We start from the raw sequence: 8,004 nt of genomic DNA on the forward strand, positions 1-8,004 counted from the left end.
CTTAAGCCCAAAGTTTTAAGTTAGAGCTCGTAAGGTCTGGGCAGCTGGACCTATGCTCACTAAAACGGGGATATCTGAAGCTACAGATATCGGATTGACTCGAAACCACTTGGAGAATTTTCTAGACTTAAAGGGCTACAACTCTCATGAAGGAAGTTTTCCCAAATGAAGTCGTTAAGACCCTCTAAAAATTCACCCAAGTTGACAGTTCTAATCTGCCAGCTATCAAACATTAACTAAAACTTCAATTTTATTCGAACTTCCATAAAATTGTTCCAAATTGAACTTAGGGCCTTACAATACCACCCCCCTTAAAATAGTTTCGCCCTCGAAACTTAAGGGTTTACAAATAAATCGGGGTGTGACTCCCGCATCTTATCTTCTAACTCCCAGGTCGCGTCGCCAGTCTCTTGATTCCACACGACCTTCACTAAAGGTTCCTCCTTGTTTCTTAAGCGCTTTACACTTCGATCGACGATCTTGATGGGTGGCACCTCCATTGTCAGATCATCTCTCAGCTGTATATCGTCTGGCGTAATCACATGCGAATCATCTGCCATGTACTTTCGCAACTGCGACACATGAAGAACGTCATGGATGTTGGATAGAGACGGTGGTAGGGCGATCCTGTACGCCACCGGTCCAACTCGCTCCGTGATCTGGTACGGCCCAATAAACTTCGGAGTAAGCTTCTTGAACTTGATTGCCCTTCCGACACCTGTCATCGGGGTAACCCGCAAGAAGACATGGTCTCCGGCCTGAAATTCCAACTCCTTTCGTCGGTTGTCGGCGTAACTCTTTTGGCGACTCTGCGCGGTTCTCATCTTTTCCTGAATTCTCCTGACTTCCTCGGTGGTCTGTTGCACCAATTCCGGGCCAATCACCAAATTTTGCCCATCTTGATGCCAGCATAAGGGCGTACGACACCTCCGACCGTACAAAGCTTCGTAAGGTGCCATGCCGATGCTCGCATGGAAACTATTGTTGTAAGTGAATTCGATCAATGGCAGCATCTCATCCCAACTGCCCTTGTGATCCAACACACAGGCCCGTAGCAAATCTTCCAGCGACTGTATTGTCCTCTCTGTCTGCCCATCGGTTTGGGGATGATAGGCAGAGCTCAACCTCAACTTAGTTCCGAGGGCCTGCTGCAAGGCTCTCCAAAAGTGAGAGGTAAACCTCGGATCTCTGTCTGACACGATGCTGGTCGGTACACCATGGAGACGCACAACCTCAGCCACATAAATCTCCGCCAATTTCTCCACCTTGTACTTCAGATTGATCGGGATAAAATGAGCGGTCTTTGTCAAACGATCAACAACAACCCAAATTGCATCGAACTTCCTCCGAGTTAAAGGTAAAGCCGTCACGAAGTCCATAGAAATACTGTCCCACTTCCACTCTGGGACATCTAGTGGTTGCAGCTTCCCTGCGGGCTTCTGATGCTCTACCTTCGCCTTCTGACATGTCAGTCAAGTAGAAACATACTCAGCAACCTGCTTCTTCATCCCAGGCCACCAGAAGTGAAGTTTCAAGTCCTAATACATCTTGTTCATTCCGGGATGGATGCTCAGTCTACTCTTGTGTCCCTCATCCAGGATCAATCTTCTCATCTCTGCATCGTCAGGCACACATATCCGTCCCTTGCATCGCAGAATATTGTCATTCCCAATAGAGAACTCTGGTGCCTTTCCCTGAGTCACACGGTCTCGCCACTCAGCTATCCCTTCATCAGTCTCTTGTCTAGACTTGATCTCTTCCAAAAGTCCACTTGACACCATTCCGAAACTCAGCCTTCCTGGTGCGAGCTTAACGTCCAAGCTCAGATCTCGGAAAGCCTCCAACAGTTCTAACTCCTTGACCATCATTGAGGACACATGTATAGCCTTCCGGTTGAGAGCGTCGGCTACAACATTGCTTTTCCCCGGATGGTACTGTAGAGTGAACTCATAGTCCTGAAGGAATTCCATCCACCTCCGCTGCCTCATGTTCAGATCCTTCTGATCAAATAAGTACTTGAAACTCTTATGATCGCTGTAGATCGTGAACGTACTGCCATAGAGATAGTGTCTCCAAATCTTGAGAGCATAAACTATGGCAGCCAACTCCAAGTCATGTGTGGGGTAGTTCTTCTCATGAGTCTTCAACTGCCTTGAAGCATAGGCAATTGCTTTCTTATCTTGCATCATTACACAACCCAAACCATTGTGTGACGCATCACAGTACACGTCATAAGGTTCTCCTTCCTTAGGTAAAGCTAGTATGGGTGCGGTGGTCAGCCGCTTCTTCAACTCCTGGAAACTAGCCTCACACTTCTCCGTCCACGCAAACGGTTGATTTTTCTTTGTCAACTGGGTCAACGGCGAAGTCAACTTTGCGTAATCTTTGACGAATCGCCTATAGTAGCCAGCAAGCCCAACAAAGCTTCTGATGTCGCTTGCTGTCTTTGGTTGCTCCCATGACAGAATCGTCTCGACCTTGCTAGGGTCAACAGCCACACCCTGACTTGATATGACATGACCTAGGAACTTCACCTCTTCCATCCAGAATTCACACTTCGAGCTGTTAGCATATAGCTCCTTCTCCCGCAATACTCCTAGCACTTGACGCAAATGCTCTTCGTGTTCTTCCTTACTCTTCGAGTAAATCAAAATATCATCAATAAACACCACCACGAACTTGTCCAGGAATGGCCTGAACACTCTGTTCAGGTAGTCCATAAACACTGCGGGTGCATTAGTAACCCCAAACGGCATCACAAGATATTCATAATGCCCGTATCGGGTACTGAATGCGGTCTTCTGGATGTCCGATTCCTTGACTCGGATCTGATGGTATCCTGACTTAAGATCTATCTTCGAGAAGGTCACCGCTCCTCTAAGTTGATCCATCAAGTCGTCTATCCGAGGCATCGGATAACGGTTCTTCACTGTCACCTTATTCAGCTGCCGGTAATCCACACACAATCTGGACTTCCCATCCTTCTTCTTTACCAATAGCACAGGTGCACCCCATGGCGATACGCTGGGTCGAATGAATCCCTTTGAGGATAGATCATCCAACTGCTGTGCCAATTCTGCCAACTCCGCTGGGGCCATACGATAAGGTGCCATTGATATTGGTCCAGTACCGGGCACAATGTCAATAGAGAACTCCGTCTCTCTGACTGGTGGCAAGCCGGGTACATCTTCTGGGAACACATCGACATACTCCTGTACCACCAAGATATTGCGCACATCACCATCATGTTTTGCTTCGGCAACGATAGGGTTCACATACGCCGGTGAACCCTTCCCCAGGTTGTACGAATTTAAGTAATCCGTAACGCCGGGATCTGGGAATACCACCGCCTTGTTAGCACAATCTAAGAGCACGTGATATTGCGCTAACCAATCCATTCCCAAGATCACATCAAGCTCTTTGAGCCCTAAACAGACGAGGTTCGCAAGGAACTTCCGATCCTCATAAATCAACGGACATTGCAAGCATGTCGTGCGCGTAACTAATCGATAATCAATCTCAAGTATCACGGCAATGATACTGATCTCAGACAATCTCACAGCACAACAAACATCTTAGCAAACAAGTCTACCCAAATCTCACCGCGAAGCTTCGAAAACGTCTTTATCAAAACACAAAAACACAACGAGTTCAGAAACTCGTAAGCCCAAAACCCTTAGTGCTCTGGTTTCTCAACCGGAGCTCTGATACCACAATGTAACGCCCCGATTTCTCGAGTGTTACACAGTAACTAATTAACCAATTTTCGTAAAGAGTTTTCGTCGATTCACTTATTAATCTTGAATTAATGATAAAAGTTCAATTTTACAAAATTCTCGAAATTTAACCATTTCAAACTTGCGGAAATAAACATCAACCTAAACCTCAAAATTTATTAATCATTGAAAAGAGTATGAAATAAATATCCGGAAGAAAACTTCAAAGTAAATTACATCAAGTTAAACTATCTCAACTAAAATAAAGTAATGGTTCAATACTTCCAAAACTCGGTACTCTCAACCCAAAAGAAAAATGGATGTCTCACAACCCAACCATATCCTTGGCCCCTTCCTCTTTATCTTCTTCCTCTTCATCAGAAGTGTAGTCGTCATCTGTAGTGGCTCGTCAAGTAGCATCAACTCCTAAGAATGAGTCGTCGCCATTATCTTCACGACCATCTACCCCCCCCCCAAATAAACACATAGCAAACAAGCAGGGTCAGGTCCAACAAAAAGAATGATAATGACAAAATCAACAACAACATATATAATATAAGTACATTATATGTCTTTTATGGGAAAGAGTCAGTTACTAACGGAATCTCACTTCACACAACCCACCAAAACTTCCATGGCCATCTTCGTGCTTCCGCAGAGGCACGGTTATCACGGTGACCGCAGTCAACCAAATCACGTGGAGCCGCAATGATCCACAAAAGTTCACGGTGACTGTAAGACCCGGATTTTCGGAACAAGTTAATTTCCGACTCACGCGTGGAATCAGTGTAAGCGTGACAGGAGTTTGATATTTGAGAAAGATTAATGAAAAAGAAAGTTCAGGAATTGCTCGAGGAATGTGGCGTTGTTTCTTTCGGAGCTAGTGCGAGTCGTCTGCACACCTGCCTTATGGCGAGCGTGTCCAGAATAGGCTATTTCGCTCTTAAAGCAACGTTTTGAGTGAGATTTCGAACTCTCGGAAAATTTAAAGTTTCTCTTTATTTTTCCATCGACCAGCGTTTCATTTCGGAACTCTGGACTGTACGCACGATAGGTTTTACTTTTCGGATGTCCGCCGACGCTAATTTCTTTGCTTCGAAACCCTATTTTCGAGCAATGGATGAAGACTTTTTCTATTCGGGACTTCTAACGAAGATTCCGTCCGCGTTGCCAGACTTTTTTCGACATTTCCAATCTTTCTTCAGTAGGGAGTTTTGTCGTTTGAGCATCACAGCAAAAAGTAGTTTTTCGGGGCAGATTAACCGACACCGCTTTTGAGTTTTTCGATATCGTTTTTCCCAAATCCTAGATATTTGTTTTGAGTTCTGGAATTCCGACGCTAGAATCTCTCTTAGAATTCCACGGTGATCGTGCTGCAAAAATCGGAATCGCGAAATTTTCATTTTCCCGCGATTTCGCCCGCCTATAAATAGCGCGAAAAAGCAAAATCCTCTCATTTCTTTCCTCAAAGGGCCGCGAGTTTGGAGAGCAAGGGAGAAGAGGAATTTTCGCGAAATCTTGACCAATCTTCGTGCAGTTCGTCCCTACTTCTAGGTATCAAGGTAACTAACACGATTCCTACCTCTGATTGTTGTTTCTGTTGCGTTTCTGAAGTCGTTTCTGTGCTCTAAGTTTTGAGCTTTTTCTAAAATTGTCCGATTTCTCTGATTTCTCGCTTGGGTTATGTTCCTTATGTTCCCCTGAGTCTAAAACCTCTGTCAGTAAACTCTGATTGCGATTCAGTTGTCCAGGATCTGAAAAATTGACTCAAAACTCTTTTTGTCTCACATTTCGAAACTTTATTGTCGTAAAGCTATAATCTGACTTCGTGCCTTTAGGATTTGTTGTCACGGATGTCATGAGGATCGTTGCTGTCAAATCTGTTTTCAGAACTGATAACTTTGAAGTTTTGAGCCTTTATTTTGGACTAAAATGCCCCTGCGTAGTCGTATTTCGACCCGATTGTCCGAAAATTGTTCTGACAGTTTCTTTGCCTTAGTTTTACCCTAAAACTACCTTGTGAATTGATTTGATCAAAGAAAAAGAGCCGAAGCCCTTTTTCCTTTGAGGCCGTGGACTATTTCCTTTAGGGGGGAGTTTTTCGGTTTCGAAAACTTGTCTTTTCGTACCTGATTGTCCTATTCTGAAGCTTTAATGCTTTGTCTATCGTTTATGTATTGTTTTGCGATCGAACTAAATCACGTGAAGCCACACCGGCCCACAAGGTTCACGGGAGACCGCAGTCAACCCAAATAACTCCCTCGCGTGCAAGGTACCATCGTTCTCATGGACCATAGTCTACCTGACCTATGTCCAAATTATTCACATTTACTTGCAAGCGAGTTATAAATTCATTCTCTTGGTGTTTAAGGCTCTAATGTCAATCCTAGAGTCTTATGAGTTAATATCGTATCAGATTACAACGTCAAGAAATAACAGTCACACTAGGAGGAATTACAGCTGGGTGAGCGACCTCCTAAAAAAGTCACAACTAAACTTCATTTAAAGCATAGAAATAATCAGGGCCTCCCAAATTCACAAATTATTTACAAATTCCAGAGGCTCAGTTTACAGATATCATCATATAAAAATCTCACAAATGTCCCTAATCACATGTTACTAACATTTCCAACAATTTCTCAAATTTAGTGTTTCTGGACAACAGGTGCAGCGTGTACTAAAACTGGTCTACAGACCGCAATACTTAGCCACAAATTTCACATGATACATGACTGGAAAGATAAGTCGAAACTCTACACTTTTATAGTTTATCACTTTTCCATTTGAGATCCAGAATTAGGTGATATTAGGCCTTAAAGCTTGCTGTCCGGTACAGGAAGAACAGCAGGTGCAACAGTCACTAAGATCGACCTCCAGACCTCATTACTAGACCAAAAATTATGTTCTTTATATGCATAGAAAACCAATTCGAAAATATACAATTTTCCAGTTTATCCCTTTTTCATTTGAGACCCCGAATTAGGTGATATTAAGCTCCGAAACTCGCTGTCCAGTACAGGAAACTGGCAGAGATACTTTTGCCTTCAAATTAATTTTTCAACCATTCAAGTCCCAGAGTTTTAAACCATATTCCAGCAGCAAGAACCACATATCATATATCATATATCATGCTTAAATTTCCAGAACCAAGATAACCATCAATTCTAGCACAAAAGGCAGATCTAAGCATATAAATCTTCAATCATTTTAATCAAGCAAAGTCATAGAAGAAACGGTAGTTGTAGTGATGATTAATGGAGAATCATGGCATCAACATTTCATCTCAAATCAGAAGCAAAACATCAAGATCTCAAGGCAAAAATAAACAGCAAGCATCATGAACACAAAACTCTTGCAAAAGCAATCATGTTCATGGCTTTTCTCATAGTAAAACATGGCAAATACCCTAGGCAATCTACCCAATCCTAGGACCAGCCCTTACCTTGGGTTAATGGCCTGAAAAGAAAGAAAAGATGAAGATTCAAGATCAAAAAGCTTGCTGTCCACGTCCTTCTTCTCCCCCTCTTCGCGGTTCCCTTTCCTCTCGCAGCTCCTCCTTCACGCGCAAGGTGTTATGGGTGGTGATGGTGGCCGGCGGTGGCTTGGATGGTGGTGGTTCTTGGAGCAAGATGAAGGAGATGGGGGTGTGTTTACGTGATTAGCTTCTGTTTTTCTGAAGTGTGAAAGAAAGAAAGAAAATTTGGTTTTTCTCTCCCTTTTACTCACAAAACTGGCGGTCAAGGGGAAAATAGTGGGCTAGGGTTGTGGTTTTGGGTTTAATGCTGTTTTAAGTCAGAGGGGACAGGGCTTAATTGGTACTAATCACTCTTTACTGCAGAAGAAAATCAAAATCTCCCTCCCTTTTCTCCTTGCAAGGCTGCGGCATCACCACTAATGGGCTAGGATTTTCATAACCCTAGCTCCTTCCTTCTCATCCAAGTCACTTGGCCCACTTAGCCTCTTCTTAATCTCCTGATCATGACCTCATAAGTTCACTAACCGACCCAAATAACGCATTAACCAAGGCTTAAGCCCAAAGTTTTAAGTTAGAGCTCGTAAGGTCTGGGCAGCTGGACCTTTTCTCACTAAAACGGGGATATCTGAAGCTACAGATATCGGATTGACTCGAAACCACTTGGAGAATTTTCTAGACTTAAAGGGCTACAACTATCATGAAGGAAGTTTTCCCAAATGAAGTCGTTAAGACCCTCTAAAAATTCACCCAAGTTGACAGTTCTAATCTGCCAGCTATCAAACATTAACTAAAACTTCAATTTTATTCGAACTT

The 8,004-nt window shown here is 43.5% G+C and overlaps 1 long non-coding RNA gene across 1 annotated transcript; it reads right to left on the reverse strand.

Annotated features, from left to right (window-relative positions):
* Window positions 1–3,867: 3,867 nt before the first annotated feature.
* Window positions 3,868–7,742, reverse strand: LOC130713792 (uncharacterized). Its single transcript, XR_009011033.1, has 2 exons — window positions 7,159–7,742; window positions 3,868–4,178 (listed from the first exon to the last, which is right to left on the reverse strand). It is a non-coding gene; the product is annotated as an uncharacterized LOC130713792 (long non-coding RNA).
* Window positions 7,743–8,004: the final 262 nt, after the last annotated feature.

This window comes from Lotus japonicus, chromosome 4 (assembly GCF_012489685.1).
Source record: "Lotus japonicus ecotype B-129 chromosome 4, LjGifu_v1.2".
Lineage (NCBI taxonomy): Eukaryota > Viridiplantae > Streptophyta > Magnoliopsida > Fabales > Fabaceae > Lotus > Lotus japonicus.